The following is a 6,305-nucleotide window of genomic DNA, read 5'->3' as shown; positions in this document are numbered from 1 at the left end:
CTATGTTATAAGATCAATGAAGTTTATGTGGAAATACCGAACCTCTTCTTACCGCAAGAACTCTATCAGTTATTCCTTCCTTAATTCATTTCTTCCATTTGATAACAAGCTATCCAAAAATTTCTTTCCTGAATTTAGAAGTCTGTCAAATACTTTCACATTATTTCACCTTAAAGTGTTACTTCGAGACTTAACAAGAAAAAAATGCTTCATAAAATCTGGGAGAATAGTAAGTTATGTTTAATTACCGTTGACACTCTCCTGACTTGAATTTGCTCCTGTTGATAAATGTTACACGGTCAGTGCCTGCTGTAGTATGCGCAATGTGCTGTACTGTCCCTCAGTCTTCTTTCTGTGGACAAGAAAAAAGTAACAGTAATTTTCTTTTTAGTGACTTGGCAAGCATAAAACTTTAAGAAATAAAAAGGTGTGAAAACCAATCTATCATCAATAAAACAGCAAAAGTCAGAAGAGAAGAGGCAGTGACTAACTCCACTAGAATCAGCAAATAGAACTCAAGGAAGAATCCACTGGGAAAGAACCAGATGACCTTATGCCTTCTTGCATTCATCCAGTATGTGCAGAATGCAAAACCGGACAACTGCGTAAACATTGCACATGCATTTAATGCCGTACTAGCCAAAGACACTCCATTGCTTAAGCTATGATCTAATTAGTGAAAGGTAACTTGAACACTGTGAAGACAGTTCCTGGAAGAAGCACATTCCATGGATATTAAGTGTATTTACTTAGTTATCTACTCAGTGCTCTATTCCTCTGTATGAAAATAATGATGAAAAAAAATTTCCAAAGAGTATGTGAGTGTATCCAAATTTAAACTATCAGGCACATATTTATCCTCTGATAGGGTACATAAAAAGACATAAACGGTACAATCTGGAAAATACAGTCACAGTTTACTGTTATGGGACAGCACAACTTTATTCTAGAAACTGTTCCACTAAAGAAGCTCCACCAGGAAGGTAATGAACAGCTTCAGTAGTCACTGAAGCCATTCAAGATGTTGTATTTAACAATGTAAAATCATCGTCTTTCTCAAGCTACTGGATCTAGTACTAAACTCCAGTTCCTAAACCACTTGCACACTGAGGGTTATAAATTGCACTGGTTTAGCTCCCCAAACTTAGGAAGCCTTTACAAATATTAATCAATTCCCAATATAGTTTTTCTAAAGATAAGGCGCAGGCAGGTACGTTCTGCAGTTTTACTGGATCACTCCCAAGAAATCACTGTCCCTATAGCTCACAGGTAGTTTACAGACTAGGCTGGCTAACTTTGCTCCAAGCCAGCCAGCAGTAGCTCACAGTTTCTTCCAGCAAACACAGCAGATCCATTGTCATTTTCACCAGAAAGGTGATACTGTCTCAGAGTTGCAGATGTTTCTGAAGTCACAGCCTAATAAATGTTCCTCCTGAACTACTTCTAATAAGACATGGGCAAAAAAACATACAGCATTAGGCCCCAATGCTGGAAAAGTGAATCTTGAGCAAACGGAGGCATTTTCCACATCCATCAAGATATTGGGAACAATAGCAGATTTACATTAAGATTGAAACGGACTAAGGGCTCTGAGCCAGTGGTCTGTCTTTGCTGGTCAATACACAGAAAGGATTGTGTTAGCACCACTGAAAGAATAAATTATCACTGCTTTTACAATAAGCTCTTCAAGAATGCAATAAAGAGTTCAGTATGTGCTCCTCGCTCAGGAATCCAAAACTTTTCAGTTAAGGTCTGGCTTGCAGCAAAGATAACAGCTGAAAACTAACCATCTTGACCTTGGTAAGCTTCATGACAACTTGCTAAAAACAGGTGAAAAAAATGAAAAAGTTACTTCTCTGATATTCACCAGCCTTGAAACCAGAGCAACGAGCAACCACAATTTTAAGTATTGATAGTTCAGACCTGATGGTTATGAGACATAGCAAAATTGGAAGTGAGAGATGTAATTTTCTTCCTAAAGTCTCCTGATTTCTGCAGCATTACTAATATTGATGTTTTCTCATCTGTTTTCAGAGATAAATTTAAAATTCTTCTCTGATTAAATGAAATGATGACAGGAAATTAAGAAAATATGTAACTCTGGCATTCTTACAATATTTCATACCAGCTTATGACTTTGGTGCAGAACACTCTAAGAATGCCTTCCCAGTTGTGTATTTTCTTAAAAGTTACAAGCTTACTTCTACAGTTTGACAAGAAGTCTTCCAAGTTGGGTAATAGCAGGTCATCAAATAAAAGTTTCAGTCAGTTTCAGTCTTCCAAGCTTAAAACATGTATTTTAATTTGCTTGAAATTTACCAAAAGGGATTCCAAAATCTTTTTCAATAATGGGTGTACAGATGGAGTCTACAAATACATCCATAGTACCGATCAAACATACTGCATTCCAGTGGGGGTATGCCAAGACCAGGCACTCTCTCTTGCGAGCAAAATGCTGGAATTTTTGCTGTTTGCACAGTACATACGAAATCTTGTTTTTTAAGGACTCACCAAACCTTTCCTAAAAATAAACATAAAAGATGAAAGATTGTTGGCATGGGTGTGACAACCCATACAGTCAACATGATACAAATGCTAGCCTCCAAAAAAACCCAAACAAAAGACCATTAAAAGTGTTATACAGAACATTTATATTCAACTATTGCAAATTTGGTTTCAGTACAACATCAAAGAAAGATGCAGTTTGTGATCAAGGGTTGTGGAAAGAAACACATTTGTGTAGACAAAGTTATCTTTATTCTCTCTAAAGGTGAATACACTAGGAGTTATTGTTTTAAAGTATTCTAACACCCAATTCCTGAAAATCATTGGCAAGTAAAACACTGTAGTAAAACTAACTAGCAAATTTTACAAACAAAAAAAAGCAATAATAGAACAGGAATGAACACAGCCTGCAATATGTATCTGTGAAGATACAAAGCCCAAGAAGTTGAAATAATTCCATTTCACTGTCAAAGTGCCGCTTAATTGCAGTTAAGGCCAAGTTTTTCAAAAACTTGCTGCAACAATACTGAGCCTACAACTGAGCGAACAACTTGTAATAGCTTGCTCCAGGAGACGTTTAAGATGGTCAACGCAAGTCCTGTTTATTCACAGACTGCTGTATTAAGAATCACAAACTAAGATCCAGGATATCAATGAACACAAAGTAGACTGCTTTCAACTCAGCTTTATAGAATATTAGATTTATTTGATCCTAGCTAAGAACAAATTATTTCCAGACAACAACAGCATTCCAAAACTTTAAGAGATTTGGAACACAGTAAGGTAAAAAGACCTAAAAGGAGGACAGCGTAATAGCTGGCTGTTTTTCAACATGCATGATTACACACAGAGCCTTGAGAAAGTCAACATCTTTCCTATTTTACCACCTTATCCTTTTTCACATACAAATTACATAAAACAAGGAAAGGAATGCAAGTGTGGGAAGCGACTTGGGTTCTGCTTCTTACAAAGATACTGAACAAAACACAAAGCACTTTCTTTTACACTGGATGTTAACTCCAAGGTCAATTTATTGGCTTAAAATACAGAGAGGATGCTTCCCTGGTTAAAATGCTAATCTGAGTCTCAGGAAATCTAGATTCAATTCCCTGCCTCACCACATACTTCCTGTGTGACCTTGGGCCATAAATATTTCGGTGCCTCAGTCTTTCCATCTGTGACTGAGATAGTATTTCCCTATTGAACCAAGTGTCATAAAGATAAATACATTAGAAGACCATAAGGAATTGCAGGCCATAGACATATGCGTACTGGGCTAATGAAGAACTCCTCTGCAGCAGTACCGTGTGTCAACATTCACAGTAAGGCATGAGGTAAAGCAAGGAAAGGACTGCCAATGTTAAAAACCTAGCTACCACAGGACAGGAAAGATATAAAATATTCAAAGAATGCATAGAAACGGAAACATAATATAACCTCAACTCTTAAAATAAATTAGCTTTACTGAAAATTTCATCATTCCAGCAAGAAGTCCAAATGCAAGTTTTAAACAGCAACACCACTCAGAAACCAGCTGAGAACGTGCTGCTCAAGGAAGCAAATACACCTGCCAGCCACGCATTATTACCCTGTTTTCTGGGATTATTGCGATGTGATGCACACGAAGCACCTCAACTAGGCGGCAGCAGAGGGGCTGCTGAGGCTGGGGGTCAGGAACCCCTGGAGCCTCTCCCCCAGCCCCTCCACAGGAAAGCAGCCGCACGTCGCTGAAGTCAACAGCCTTTTGTAAGAGGCAGTAAATAGGATTGCACCGAAGAGCGGTCACAGTGGGCTCCCCACCTTTGCTGCTGCCCCAAGGCAGAAGGGGGACAAAGCAGAATGGCGGAGGGTAAAAAGATGGTCACCACCCAAACACTAGATGACAGGACTGACCTCCCCCTGCCCCGACCCCAGGAGGAGCTGGGGGAGGTGTCTGGTACTCGAGCTGCTGATCAGCCAAGGGGAACAACCAGAAGGCTACGTGGCATTTGCAGGCAGCCGCTCCGGCTGCCGAGGAGGGAGAGCGGGGAAGGGGGGGGTGAGGGGGAAGCTGGGGTGAGGGGACACGGGACGACTTCAGATCTCAACCCCCCCTCTCGCCAAAGAAATAGGAGAAAAAGAAGAGGAAAGGGAAAGCGAGGGAGACGCAGAATTTGTGCGCTTGAGGAGAGGAGCGCGAAGAGCGAGTCCAGGGGGGCTCCCTGGCATTAGCCCCATCCGGGGAGGCACAGCGGGGCTCGCTGAAACCCACCCGGGATACCCCCGCCCTGCGGCCCCGGCCTGCGCCGCACCACCCCGGGCGCTGTCCCGCCAGGAGCGGCCCCCCCGCACCCCGACCCCAGCCCCTGCACCCCAGGCCCCCCAGCTCTCCACGGGCAGTCCCCCCGCGCCCCGGGGGGCAGCCCACCCGTACAACCCTCCTCCCGCCGCCGCTGCCCCTTCGCCCTGCTTCCCGAGGCCCCCCAGCCTCCCCATACGCCCAGCTGCCCCACCTGCCCCGTGCGCCACGTCCACCCCCAAACCTGCTCCACAGCCCGGCCCCCCCAACACCCGCCCCATATGCCGGGGTCTTGCTTCTCCCATCAATCGCCCCACACTCCGGCTCCCCCCCGCCCCACACGGCGGGCACCCCGCTGTCCCGCCCCGGCCCGCACCCCGCCGCCTCCCGCCACAAACGGGCCGGCACCCCGCCGCCTTCCCCCCGCCGCTCCCGCCTCGGCGGGCTCTGCTTCGCTCCCCCGCCGGCTCCTGGCACTGCCCACCGCGCCTTGGGTGGGGAGCGCCGCTCTCCCCCGGCCCGGCTCGGCTCGGCCCGGCCCCGTCGCCCTCTCCCGCCCGCCCCGAGGGAGAAGCGGAGAGTCAGAGGCAGCCCACAGGAGCAGCCCCCATCCCGGATCGCGTCGCGTCGGCCCCATGGCAGCACTGACCGTGCGCGGCGCCGCAGCCCCTGCCTCAGCCCCGGCGCTGCCGACCGCCAACCGACCGTTCCGCCATGATGGAATGCGGGCAATGCGCCTGCGCCGCCGCCGGCCGGAGGCGGGCGGGCGCGCCAACCACAGGCCGGGCCCATCTTCGTCTTCAGCCACCCCGCTCCCGCGAAAAGAGGCGCGGGGGGGCGGGGGAGGGCGAGGAGCCCGCAGGTGGCTTGAAGGCCCCGGGCGGGCGGGAGCTGGGGCCCGCCGGTGCCTGACGGGGGAAGCAGGGCTGCGGGGCGAGGGAGAAGACGCAGCTCTTCATGGCAGAGGTGGCACCGAGTGGTGACAAAGGTGCCACGGTCGCCGGAGCGGGTGGCCAGGCCTGGGCCTCCCCCGGGGCCTGTAGCCCCTGCCCGGGCCCTGTCCCTCAGCGGCCGGAGCTGGTGGCACCTGATGGCGGGTGTCCTGCCAGGGCACTGCCCGTGGCCCCATGGCGCAGCCAGCGCCATTGCCCGTACTCTGGCTGTGACACATGAACCGGTGCCCGGCACTGGCCGGGAGCTCTGTGGGCCTCTGTCCTCACGTAGTGCCAAAACCAGGACATTTTATATTTTTAATCTGCCCTCCCCCAACTTAGGGGGATAAGTGGGTCACAGCATGTGCAAAGGCAAAAGACCCTAACTAATAACCATGTAATAATACAAAACCCATGAATGCTGACATCTGTAAGGAGTGAGGGGTATTATGCCAACAGCTTAATTGGGCAAAACAAGGCAAAGCAGAAGGCAAGATTTCGTTACTGGCTTGTCAAAGCGAGGAGCTGGGTATGCCGATGCGCAGCCCGGTTCTCCCCGTCCGCCCTCACCCCGTCGTCGGAGCATCCCC

This window comes from Phaethon aethereus (genome assembly GCF_964289735.1).
Source record: "Phaethon aethereus genome assembly, chromosome: 10".
NCBI classification, from domain to species: domain Eukaryota; kingdom Metazoa; phylum Chordata; class Aves; order Phaethontiformes; family Phaethontidae; genus Phaethon; species Phaethon aethereus.
Note: the sequence above shows the minus strand (reverse complement) of the source record.